Consider the following 13,402-nt stretch of genomic DNA (forward strand, 5'->3'; position numbering starts at 1 on the left):
TAGCCCTGTCTCTCTCACAGAAATAGGCACCTAAGTCCAGGCTGCAGAGCAGTGCATAACTCTGTTAGCAATTTTCAGCTGTGAACCCTCCCCTGCAGTTAGGTACCTATGCTGTTTTAACAAGAAGCCCCAGGGGCAGGAGGGGAGGAGGAGCTCCCTCATAGTTTTTAACTCAGTTCAGATTCCCCCTCCACCTGAGACAGGTAAGTGATTTGAATAGGGACTTGCCACCTCTCAGATGAGTGCCCTAGCCATTGGGTTATGTGTCATGTTAAGATTTTGTCATAGTTATTTTTAGTAAAAGTCACGGACAGGTCGCAGGCAACAAACAAAAATTCATGGAAGCCCATGACCAGTTTGTGACTTTTACTAAAAATAATGGGGGGCTGGGATGTGGACTACTGGGGAGGGCGATTATCAGCCCCAGGGCCCCCATTGTTCCTGGCATGGAACTGAGTACTCCAGGGCCCCTGCCACCCCTGGCATGGGGCTGAAGCACAAAATGACATGGATGACTCTGAAAATCATGGAATCTGTGACTTATCCTTAGTTATGGGGTATTCTGATGTGGGGGTTCCCTTAGTCTACTGAAGCTATTGTACTCTGGGTAAATACTTGAAGAGTCATTGGTACAGTGGGCTAGATCCTGGGTCTCCCACATCCTGCATGAGTGCTCTAACCATAGGCTATAGAGTAACTCTCCTGCATAGTCATTCTCATTCACTCTCTCTCCCACCGTCTCCCAGTGACTCTGAGTATTTATCCAGAGTGCAACGGCTTCCACAGGAGAGACTGAGGGAGCCCTCACATCAGAATATCCCAAAGCCCACTGGTTAGGGGACTCACCTGAGAAACGGTAGATCTTTTTTCAAATCCCTTTTTCCCCTCAGGCAGAGAGAGGACTTGAATCCCAGATGCGTACCCTAGCCACTGGGCTAAAAGCTGTGAGGGAACTCCTCCCCCACCTCCCTCCTGTTCTGTTTGAATGTGCCTGAAAGGCTGGATCCATTGGGTGTGCTCAGAGGATGCCTACGAGATCAGATTCCTTCATGCAACTTAGGCAGCCAAACACTGGTCTTCCCCGGTCTGTGAGTTGCTCTGGGGCTGAGGCAGAAGATACGTGTCTGGATGCCTAGCAGGAGGCAGCAGTGAACATGATCTGAATCAGAAACATGGGCCTCAAGGGAACTTTTACAGCAAAAACTTAGGAACTTAGGTGAGAATTTTGTGCATTGCAGTGGTGCCAAAACTGGGACTTAGGCACCCAAGTCCCTCTTTTAGGTGCCTAATTCCTCTTGTGCCTTCAAGCCTTAAGCACTTAAAGGTCCAATGGGAGTTAGGCATGTAAATACCTTTAATCTGGTCCTAAGTCTCCAAGTGCCTGAGTCACTTTTGACATTGGAACTTAGGTACTTAAATATTTTTTTTATCCCGCACCTAAATAGATAAGTATCATTATTCCCATTTTCCAGATGGGGAACTGAGGAACAGAGAGATTAGTGGTTTACCCCAAAACACACTGAGTCCCAGTCTAATGCCTGTATCACATGACCATTCTTCCTCTCTGAATAAAAAATTAAGCTAATAAATGAGAATCTTTCATTCTGCCAGTTTCATGGCTCTTGAAGACTCTGTTTCACTGCCCTGTCAGGTTTGCTTGTTTGTCACTTTGGGATCTCAACTTTCTTGGCAATTTCTTCTTAGAGGGAGAGAAACATGGTCATAAAGTTACAGAGAATGAAAATTAAAAACAGCTGTTGAAATACTAAGTAAATCCAGTATTCGATGTCATAGAGGCCTAATATCAAGGTATTTTACTGTGATATAACTGATTTAGCACTATTAATACATAATTATTCATAAAATTAATAAAATCTAGCATCCTACCTATAGGATTCATTTATGTGAGGGAGTCTTCTTGGTAATGTTGTTCATGTATGCCTGATCAGTTGATTATCTATGAGAAGAAAGAGAAGTCATTTTACTATTAAAGAGAACGAGAATGATATTTTCTATGCAACAATATGCCAGAGGCAACAGTTATTGTTGGTGTAAGCAGATATAAAACACTGACTTCAATTCAGCAGCATCCACCTATACCACTGATGAATTTGGCCCTACAAATTTACATACAAACCCCAGCATTTTTATCAATTAAAAAGAATTGGGAGAAATAATGAAATCAGTGGAAAACAGTGTAATGCTGGATCCTTTTCTGTCATAAGTACTGTACCACTGAAAGGAACAATCAACGAGTTTCAGAATGCACAGTTTACATTTATCATTCGTACACTGAAGCTGAATGTCTTGCAGAAAAAGCACTGTATTTTAGGGCCTAATCACATCAGCCACACTATCAGAGGCTCGTTCACCTGCGCATCTACCAATGTGATATATGCCATCATGTGCCAGCAATGCCCCTCTGCCATGTACATTGGTCAAACTGGACAGTCTCTACGTAAAAGAATGAATGGACACAAATCAGATGTCAAGAATTATAACATTCAAAAACCAGTTGGAGAACACTTCAATCTCTCTGGTCACTCGATTACAGACCTAAGAGTGGCTATCCTTCAACAAAAAAGCTTCAAAAACAGACTCCAACGAGAGACTGCTGAATTGGAATTAATTTGCAAACTGGATACAATTAATTTAGGCTTGAATAGAGACTGAGAATGGATGAGTCATTACACAAAGTAAAACTATTTCCCCATGTTATTTCTCCCCCCCACCCTACCCCGCACTGTTCCTCAGATATTCTTGTTAACTGCTGGAAATAGCCTACCTTGCTTGTCACCATGAAAGGTTTTCCTCCCCCCCCCCCCCCCGCTGCTGGTAATGGCTTATCTTAAGTGATCACTCTCCTTACAGTGTGTATGATAAACCCATTGTTTCATGTTCTCTGTGTGTGTATATCAATCTCCCCTCTGTTTTTTCCACCAAATGCATCTGATGAAGTGAGCTGTAGCTCACGAAAGCTTATGCTCTAATAAATTTGTTAGTCTCTAAGGTGCCACAAGTACTCCTTTTCTTTTTGTAAATTTTCCCTGTTACCCTTCCTCTGGTGGTAAGCCTTTGCTTTCTGTGCTCTCACAGCGAATGACTAACTGATACAAGGCTCGATGGGCAGTTTGTGTTCCAGTGAGGAATAAAAAGTTACATATGAAACTACCAGTCCAGTCTAATTTACTTATAAAATTATTTATAAATGTACTTATAAAACTTATAAAACCTTCTAATTAGATACAGATTGAAATAAAAGAAAATATTTTTACGTTTAGCACGAAGGACACTCTAGATAAAGTATGGACGTGGGGGGGGGTGAGGCTGGACTAACAAGTCAACAGGGTATTCTTGTGTTTAACTCCATTTCAATAAAGCTAATGAGATAGAGCAAATTTAACTGAGGAAAGTGAACTGTGTTTCTCTTTTTGTGTGTTTATATAATAATCTAGATGTCATAACACTGAATGAGGCAGAAATACATGTTTATGTTGAAGGCAAAACTGGACTTAATTATCCAGTGACATGATGTAAAAAGTACATTAAGGTGGAGCTCAACAATGCAGGAACATTATCTCTATTTTACACAGAACAGAAATCAGGTGCCAGATTCATTCTGGGGATCATAGATTTAGTGGAGTCATACCAGAGATAAATTTGGCCAAGACTGCCTAAAAAATAGAAATTACAAAAGAAACTTGAAAATATGAGCTGCCTTGGAGTTCTAGGCTATTTCACAGGGAATAGCTTTTTCAAATCAGTGTTCATCATTATCTGTTGCAGATTGTTGAGTTTAAACGGGTTTCCTCCTACATTTCCCAGCTTCTATTCCTTGATCATGCAGCAAAAGCATATGGCTATCTCCTGCTATTTTACTCTGAACTCCTGATTGATTTCAATAGGAAGAGTTCTACACATGCACTGATGGAGGACTGCCCCCTAATGTCTCATTTCTGACATTAAAAAGTCATTTTCACCTAAAGCCAGGGTGGTGTCATAAACACAGAATTGTTCATAGGATCATAGATTTTAAGGCAAGAAGGAGTCATTCCAATCATCTTGTGTGACCTCCTGTATGACACAGGCCAAAGAACTTCACCCTATTATTTTTGCATCAGAGCATTATGGCTGAGACAGGTCTGGGGCAGACAAAGAACTAACATGGACTACAGGGAAATAAAGTTCTTATCCAAGCACAAATATGTCCAACAGTAGCACAAGCAGAGAAAATTGCTGGCTACGTAAATTGCTGTTTGTTTAAATGCTTTCTTTTTCAAGAGGACCTCAGTGAGAAAGACTCTCTTCAAGTAACTTATTCTTTGTACTTTCCTGAGTACATGTGGTACGTTCAGGCTTGCATTACTTGAGTGACTGTGGAGTTGTTCATTAAGAGTACTGAACTTTCAAAAAAAAAAAAAAAGAAGTCACTGCTCTAAACAAGTTAATATAAAAATGCAAAGCCCTGTTACTTGCAGTGGTGAACATTCCCCAAACTGCCTGGTAAAAGCGGTTTATGGAAAGCCTCCTGATTAAATGCTAAAAGTCACTAATGCCATAAGAAGATTAAACAGCATGCTGTTTTAATTAAAAGAGACAGAGCAATATTATCCTTGTAATCTAAAGCTTAGTAAAAACATTTCTTATGTTAGTATATGAGAGGAACTGCTGGTAATGAATGTGATAAAGCACTATCTGGCTTTTGTTTATATGGTTTAAAATAATTAAAGTAACTCCTTAGGCATCTCTGACTTGAAACATTATTCTCCATGTCCAGTGAAGATAGGAAAAGCAATAATGGGCTTAATCTGAAGTAAGGGAGATTTAGGTTAGATATTAGGAAAAACTTGCTAACTATAAGGATAGTTAAACTCTGGAATAGGCTTCCAAGGGAAGTTGTGGAATCCCCATGGCTGGAAGTTTTTAAAAACAGGTTGGACAAATACCTGTCAAGGGTACTTGGTCCTGCCTCAGTACAGGGAGCTGGATTAGGTGACCTCCTGAAGTCCCTTCCAGCCCTATATTTCTATTATTTCCTTTTATAAACCCCCAATTGGATACACAGGAAGGAAATAAACTCATCATACTTAGCTCTAGTTTTGTTGGCATTTTGTAGGTCTGCTCTTGTACCTGATTTCTGAACATACGCTGTTCACATTTTGGAACCAGGTGGTTTTCCTCAGACAGGTGCTGCTGAGTCATAGCATGAATAAAAGAACTGCAAAATGCCCTTCTGAGAAACCAGTTTGCAACAGACAATCAAACTTTCAAACTGCTCTGGTCACCCAGCATGCCAAGCCAATAACTTTGTTTCTGCTGCTCTCTCAAAGCTCTGCTCCACTCCATACAGGTGCTCACTAGGAATCCCAGTTCCATCTTCCAGCTGGAGGGCTCCTGTTTAATAACGGGGCTTGTTGGAGAGAAATATTAAAACTCTACAAGGATGCAGCCATAGCCTCTGTCTGGATTGAAGTAAGTTCACCCTTTGATCAGCAGTCCAAATTTCATTTCTCTTTTCTAACTTTCCTTGAAGTGAAAGTGGATTAATCATGAACATAATCTGAATGAAATACAGCACTCACGTGAGCCTCTATTCCATCCCAGCCTTCCCTTGAACAAAGGCTGCCAGGCAAGCCAAGTTGTGTTTGTTTTTTAAGTAGCAAGAAATGATCCAGAGGATGTCAGTTGAGAGATCTAAACATTCATCTGTGCTCGTTTCCAGAATTCAGATTTGAACTCTGATCTCCAGAGGAGGAGTGGTGGTGCATTAACCTATTTATTCTATTCCCCAGAATCTGCCAGAACAATGTAACATCTGGTGCTGGTGACCAGATTTCCTGAAGGAGACTTTCAAGTCTTTGACAGCAACCGCACATGAATCATGCTTCAAGCATGGCATAGGGCCAAATACTGCAAACCCTCCCTCATGCACCAAGTACAAAGAGACTACTTACATGAACGATTGCTCACAGAAATGATTCAGGATTGGCCTTTTGCCAGTATTGATTGTCTAGCAAGGTAAAGTGTAAGAAAAGTGTCTCAATCTTAACCTACTGCTGTGTGAAACACCTCCACTTTGCTTTCCCTTTTTAAATTAGCGTAAGTACTATACAGCATGCTATGGTCTGGAGCATGGCCCTTCCACCCTTTCTGTCTCCTTTTTGGGCTCTACAAACTTCGGTTATATGATGAAGAAGTAGCCACTTATACTCTAGAGGGAAAAGCATTTCAGGTACTTGTATTTGAAGAAAAAAATATTTCAGGAATAAACAATGTACATCCTGTACTAAAATGAAATCCGCTTTTCATGATTTTCCCTGAGTAGAGTTCAGATTATTTAATGGACTGGGACCAAAATAGCTGAAGACTGAAATGCAGGATGCCGTTTCAAGGAACTCAGGGTTGTGAGTGCTGTTAGGATATAGATATTCAGGCCTGTCTGTAAAGGCCTATACTCTAAGAATTTAGGTGTATTCTTATCACTTGGCTAGTTATAGAGGTATAAAAGAAAGAATCAAAATCACTGTCTGCCGGTGTAAGAGCCTTCTCTTACTGTGACAGTCTAAGGCCCTGTTCTTAGGCCAAGGCCTTTGGCTAAGCAACAGAGGCAGCCATCAGCTGGGAAGGGAACGGTCACATCCTCACATTCCAAACTAGTCGTATTGAAATAAGGTGCTATTGGGCCGTTAGGAATACAATCCTGTCCTGATAATGCCTATCGCCTCCAGAGAAAGGGAAGTGCCTAGAAGATGTAAAAGGAAACTTAGTCTGATAGCATCCTGTCTGGCAAGAACTCACTTATCAATAGCTGGGATGTGAAATCCTCACTTCTGTATTGTTTTGTCATTATAGTTCCCACTTTGCTATTGTTTGTCTAACACGGCTGCTACTCTGAAACCTGTTTGTCTGTATAATCTCTGTCTGTTTCTGTGTTTGTTCCTGTCTGCTGTATAATTAATTTTACTGGGTGTAAACTAATTAAGGTGGTGGGATATAATTGGTTACATAATCATGTTACAATATGTTAGAATTGGTTAGTTAAATTTCAGGAAAATGATTGGTTAAGGTATAGTTAAGCAGAACTCAAGTTTTACTATATAGTCTGCAGTCAATCAGGAAGTGGGGGGATGTGTGGGGGGGAAATGGGAATAGGGAATGGGGTGGGGAAATTGGAATCATGTTTAGCTAAAGGGGGAAATGGGAATAGGGACACAAGTAAGCTTCTGTGGTGTCAGAGCTGGGAAGGGGGACACTAAGGAAGGAAACTGGAATCATGCTTGCTGAAAGTTCACCCCAATAAACATCGAATTGTTTGCACCTTTGGACTTTGGGTATTGTTGCTCTCTGTTCATGTGAGAAGGAGCAGGGAAGTAAGTGGGTGAAGGAATAAGCACCCTAACAAGTGCAATTCTTCTTCTTTGGCTAACCCTCGATGTGAGGATGATGTCTGCCAAGGGGGTACATTGGTGAGTTTTTAAGTGGCTGAAGAGCCCAATTCTTGCCCTGCAGATTTTCCCACAGAAGTGACTGGTGTAATCTTGGAGGAGACATAGTTGTTGGCTGAAAGTTGTGCCCTTTCTTTCCTCCTTTGTCACTTCTCTGTCTCATGAGCACATCTGTTCTCCTCAAAGTGAGCTGTGGCTTGGTGTATGGTTTGGCACCATTGTGTTCTGTTCTGCGCCGAGTCCTCCCAGTTTGTTGGGTTGATGCCTCCCTTTTCAGTATGTCTTTGAAATGCTTCCACTGCCCTCCGCGAGCCCTTCTTCCCTTAACGAGAGAAGAGTACTTGCTTTGGAAGGCAAGTGTCAGGCATATGTACACAGTGGCCAGCCCAGTGGAGTTGGTGTTTCATGACCTGTACTTCTATACTGCTGATGTTGGCTGCAGAGAGAATGCTGGTGTTCGTGTGTCGGTCTTCCCAGCTGATCCTGAGAATCCTTCTGAGGCAGTGCTGCTGGAACCACTCCAGACGCTGGAGATGTCATCTGTAGGTTACTCAGGTCTCAGCAGAAGAAGGATAGGGATGACAACTGCCTTGTAAACCAAAATCTTGGTACCTGTTTGCAGATCCCTATCATTGAAGACTCATTTGAGTGGTCTTCCAAAAGATGTGCTGGCACAGTGGATCCTGTGTTCAATTTCTGTGCCAATGCTGGCTGTTTGGGAGAACTGGATGCCAAGGTATGGAAAATGGTCTATATTTTCCAAGGGTTCTCCACTGATGATGATTTGTGGAGTACGAAGAGTAGTTTGTGCAGGTGAGGGCTGGTAGAATACCTTGGTTTTCCTGATGTTGAGATAGAGACCCATTCTGTGATGGGCACCTGCAAAAAGATTTAGGGTGCTTTGCAGGTCGGCCTCTGTGTGTGCAAGAATGACAGTCATCTGCATACTGAAGATCAGTGATGCCAATTCTCATGATCTTAGATTTTGTTTGGAGATGTCAAAGATTGAGGTGTTGACCATCCATACGATACTCAATCCCAATTCTGTCAGGAAGGACTGCAATTATCAACAAGTCCAACCACAGTGCTTTTGTACTAAACATTCTTAGTTTGCTCCATTTACTATATGAGCAGCTATGACTGAATTTTCTCCTTGGAACTCAAATTTGAATCCAGGTAAAAATCCTGTAAAAATTGAGCTTTGGTCTACACTATGTTTATCAAGTTATAAAAGTTTTGTTATAGTGACTAGTGATACCAGAGTTGTGAGAACTTGGAAAACCCTGTTTGTGACAAAGCTCTTCCTCTTCTGCACACCTTTCAAGTGACACATTTTTTTAAGGTTCTAAAGCCTGTCTAATCTTTTGGGTTTTTTCATGCAAGAATAGGAGTATTTTCAAGTGAAACGGTTCAATTTTCAAGTAAATGAACATCAAAACTTTTCAAATTCAAATCTGAAATTCCAAATGGGAAATCACATTTAGATGCACATATGTTTTATGTAAAACATTAAATTTCTAATCTTTGCACAGAGAAGACCTTTGTTTGAATGGAAATAGTGCCATTTCATGAAAGTATAATGAAAAGCACATTTTGTTTTAAAGTATTTGCTATTTTCACATAACATAGGAAAACGCATAAACATCAGAAATTTTTGTGCTTGCTCTTTTTATTGTCTGCTTAATATACTGAATGGCCTCCAGTTGGTGGATTTTTTCTAAATCAGTCTAATGGGATTTAATCACCTTAATTCAGATCTCTAGCAAATTTTTTTGTGGCTTCTCTAATTAACACCAGCTGATTTTGCTTAATATCACATTAAAAACAGCTTTAATGTGTTATTAAATAGATATGTTAATGGTCATATCTATGTAGGTTATATTTTTGTTTGTGATATCCAAGGCTCCTATTCTTATGTAATAGAGTCTTTTATATGCTAACAGCATTCACATTGTGTTTAATCCAAAACAGTATTTTTTCCACATCACCTGAAATAAAAACCTTAGTCAGTCATCAAAACAGTTATTATTTTACTAAACAATAGGAAGGGGGAACCTGTCAGCAAGGATTTTTGGTTAGATAATGACACAATACAGGCTCTTTAATGATGGCTTATATAAAGGCTGACTTTCTACTTACATAAAAGTCATTTTTATTAGAAACTTGATTCCACACCTCAAATCATTTATGTTGGCTGCATCTTCCCATCTCTGTTTCATGGGTTAGTAACGATGCTTGTTTATGGCTATGTATGCTTGCCTGTTCCTGGATGTGTGCCCTGTTCAGCCCTAATTTACATAATTTAAATTGAAAACACATTGAGAGAATATACATCTATGATTTAAATTATGCTTTTACCTTAACCCCGAGGGCGCCCTACTGAAGCCATGCTGGATACCTGATGTGGTGCTACGTATGTTCAAAAAATATTGCAACACATTTTCAAGTTGATCCAGCCCTCTTGTGCTGCTCTAGTAATGTAAATAGGGCTGGCAACTTTCTAACTGCACAAAACCAAACACCCTAGCCCCACCCCTTCCCTGAGAGCCCCTCCCCTCCACTCACTACATTCCCCCTGCCTCGGTAGTTCGCTCTCCCCCACCCTCACTCACTTTCACTGGGCTGGGACGGGGATTGCGGTGCGAGAGGGGGTGAGGGCTCTAACTGGGGGTGTGGGCTCTGGGGTTGGGCCAGAAATTAGGGGTTCAAGATGCAGGAGGGGGCTCCAGGGTGGGGCAGGGAGTTGGGGTGCGAGAGGGCTCTGGCTGGGGGTGTGGGTTCTGGGGTGGGGCTGGGGACAAGGGGTTTGGGAGTGCAGGAGGGGGCTCCAGGATGGGGGGTGGGCTGAGGGATTTGGAATGTGGGAGGGGGGCTGCAGATTGAGGCAGGGGGTTGGGGTGTAGGAGAGGGTACAGGCTCTTGGGTGGGGGTGCAGGCTCTGGGGTGGGGCCAGGGTGCGGGAGGGAGCTCTGGGCTGGTGCAGGGGCGTGCGGGCTCTGCCTGGGGGTGCAGGCTCTGGGGGCTCTGGGTTTGGGGGGGCTCAGGCTGGGGCAGGGGCTTGGGGCTCAGGGTTGGGGAGCAGGCTTATCTCAGGTGGCTCCCGGTCAGTGGCGCTGCGATGCTAAGGCAGGCTCCTTGCCTGTCCTGGAGCTGGAGCTGCTGGCTGCTTCTGGGGCACAGTGTGGTGTCAGGAGAGGTAGGGATTAGCCTGCCTTAGACCCGCAGCACCGCCGACTGGACTTTTAACGGCCCTGTCAGCAATGGCAACCGGACCTGCCGAGTCCCTTTTCGACCAGGCATTCCAGGCAATAACCAGACACTTGGCAACCCTAAGTGTAAAGCGGCTGTGAACCTGCCGTAACTAGACAGCTGGGAATAGCAGAATCCTTGAGTTGGAACAGCCAGCTCCCTGACCTGCAAGGTTCCCCAACCTGCTGTGATAGTTGGGCCTACAAAATTTACCCTAATTGTGGGCTCAACTGTAAAACGTAAGTGAAAGTTCATCACAATAACCTATAATAATAAGTGTTGATGGGAAAAGATATGGAAGGGAGACAGAAAGACTGAATTAGTCCAAACAAAAAGGCCTATTGATATAACTCAAGGACTGAGTTTAGATCATTCCTGGTAAACAAGAGGATTTGAGTACTGAAAATTAATAAACCAAAATTGGTATGTCAGATATTAAGCCCAATTGGTGGACAAAATAATGAGGGGATGGGTTATTCCATCCTTCACTCCTTTTTGGGGTCTTTAAGAAAGAGACTTGGGGAAGAAAAATTGGCTGCTGGAGTGAGCTTCACAATCAGGGCTCCTCCCCCGCCCCCATCTCCAGGTACCCTGGACCTTCTTTCTCTTAATCCGGAGAGTTGTTCTGTCCAGACTGGGCCAAAGAAAGGGACCCAGATGACAATGCCACATCTATCAGCTTCAGCTAAACCCCAAATATCACTTGGGATGTCCCTCTCCTCCCCCACATGTCCTTTTTCTTCCACACCTTATTTCTTATCTTTCCTATCTCTCTCCTTTTGCCTTCTGTGTAATAAGAGTGTGGTTTACCTGGCCAAGACTGTACATTTGGCAAAACTGCTATAAGCCTGTGACCAGAAAGAGGCAACTAAAAAGCAATGCCCTAAACAGGCTGATGCTGTTACAAGTTTGCCAGGTCTCGAGTGGCTGACACAACCATGTGCATTGCCTGTGTTTCTCCAACAGCAACGTTGTAAGTGAAACTCAACACCAGAGACAGAAGCTGCATTTTTCTATGTTTGCTGTTCTTTTATCTTCCCTTGTGTGTGTGTGTTTTATTTTGTCTTCTAGAAAATGGGATTGGACTGTAGCTCATCTCAATTAACAGCTTCTCTTCCCCCCCCCCCCAAAAGACAGTTATTACCATCTTTGATATGGTTTAAAAAGACTGTCAAACAAGGGGATTTTTCCTTCTAGAAATGCTCTCCAGCTAAAGGCAAAGGGCACAAGGGATATCGTTAAAATGAAAGCCTTATTCAAATACTTAACATTTCAAATGCTTTAATTGTTTTTCCTTCTTTTCTGTATCTTTAATAAAAAGTTTTAAAGGATTTTTAATGGTGTGTGCACCATGATGCTAAGCAGACTGAAGCCTGTGTAGCCCAAACCTTGTTTAAAATGGTTTAATGTTAGACAGTGACTGGGTTATGTTAACACCTCTGGCCTATCTATACCATCTAAATTAACACAATACACCTTACCCCCAGCCTAATAGGATACACGGGGTCCCAAGGAAGGGACCAGAGCTGTAGCAATGCTGCACTTCAGCGGTACCCATCGGCTATAAAAGCCTTTGGCAGCCATTAGCAGCATACATAAGCTAGAGCAGTTCAGAGGCAGCTCACACATACACCTAGAGTCATCCAGGCTTTGGCACTCCTAGAGATGGAGGGAGCCCAAAGATGGAAGAAAGCCACCTCTCTTTCTCTTTCCCTTGGGTTCTGTAACATGTTCAGCTCAGCCAGACTAGAGGATTAGACCTATGGACATCATATAAACAGGGCTAGGCTCTGGATGGAGTAAATCAGATAGAGAGGAACATGGAAGGGTAATGCAGACATTTAGAAATTTGTCATCACAGAGACATTTCAGGACCAAAAGGATATGATGTAGTAAGTTCATTGTCCTACGTGGGCAGTATTAGTACCCTGTATTTTTTCCCCCAAATCATTTTCATTACTATATGTAGTTCTGGATGTTGCAGCTTTTATTGCAGCCTTATGTACTCTGATTCATATACATTAATCATTCTGTGTAAAGTAAAAAGAAAAGGAGTACTTGTGGGACCTTAGAGACTAACAAATTTATTTGAGCATAAGCTTTCGTGAGCTACAGCTCACTTCGTGTAGCTGTAGCTCACGAAAGCTTATGCTCTAATAAATTTGTTAGTCTCTAAGGTGCCACAAGTACTCCTTTTCTTTTTGCGAATACAGACTAACACGGCTGCTACTCTGAAATCTGTGTGAAGTAGTTTTTCTTAATTGCAACAGTGCCAGGTCCTTTCTTAGCTTCAGTCTGCTTGTAGATCATTTGTATTTCAGCCTGCCTCTAAGACAGTTATACGGTACAGAGCTTTCCTATTGTCTTCAAAAAACAAAAACAAACCCACACCTCTGTGCATAGTTGAAAATTGGCCAACCTAGTTTTAACTTACATAACCAATCCTTATGCAGGACTCTGATTGCTTCAAAATAAATAATAGTTTAATGAAACTGAGCAATTCTCCACATCTAAATACTGCTGAATAAAGCACATACTGCAGAACACACTTATTTTACAAAGCCTTTCAACAATAACCTCCGCAATACTCCTAAACTGCTTCAAACTCGTACAGCCACCTGATATAATCTGCAATTGCAGAACTTGTTTGTCTGGTCTGTACTATATTGTGAGCAATCTGGAGCAAGGACTGTGAGTCATATGCCTGC

At 42.2% G+C, this 13,402-nt stretch overlaps 1 protein-coding gene across 4 annotated transcripts in view; it reads right to left on the bottom strand.

Annotated features, from left to right (window-relative positions):
- Nucleotides 1–13,402, bottom strand: part of PRLR (prolactin receptor) — a 165,740-nt gene that overhangs the window by 65,087 nt on the left and 87,251 nt on the right. For 2 of the 4 annotated variants that reach the window (XM_043514970.1, XM_038402011.2), the window contains exon 2: nucleotides 1,888–1,957. The gene's annotated coding sequence lies outside the window, so the exon portion shown is untranslated. Of the gene's footprint in view, nucleotides 1–1,887; nucleotides 1,958–5,087; nucleotides 5,486–13,402 lie in introns of those variants that run through there. The other 2 variants (XM_043514968.1, XM_043514969.1) reach the window with 2 other exon arrangements.

Source organism: Dermochelys coriacea, chromosome 5 (genome assembly GCF_009764565.3).
Source record: "Dermochelys coriacea isolate rDerCor1 chromosome 5, rDerCor1.pri.v4, whole genome shotgun sequence".
In the NCBI taxonomy this organism is placed as follows: domain Eukaryota; kingdom Metazoa; phylum Chordata; order Testudines; family Dermochelyidae; genus Dermochelys; species Dermochelys coriacea.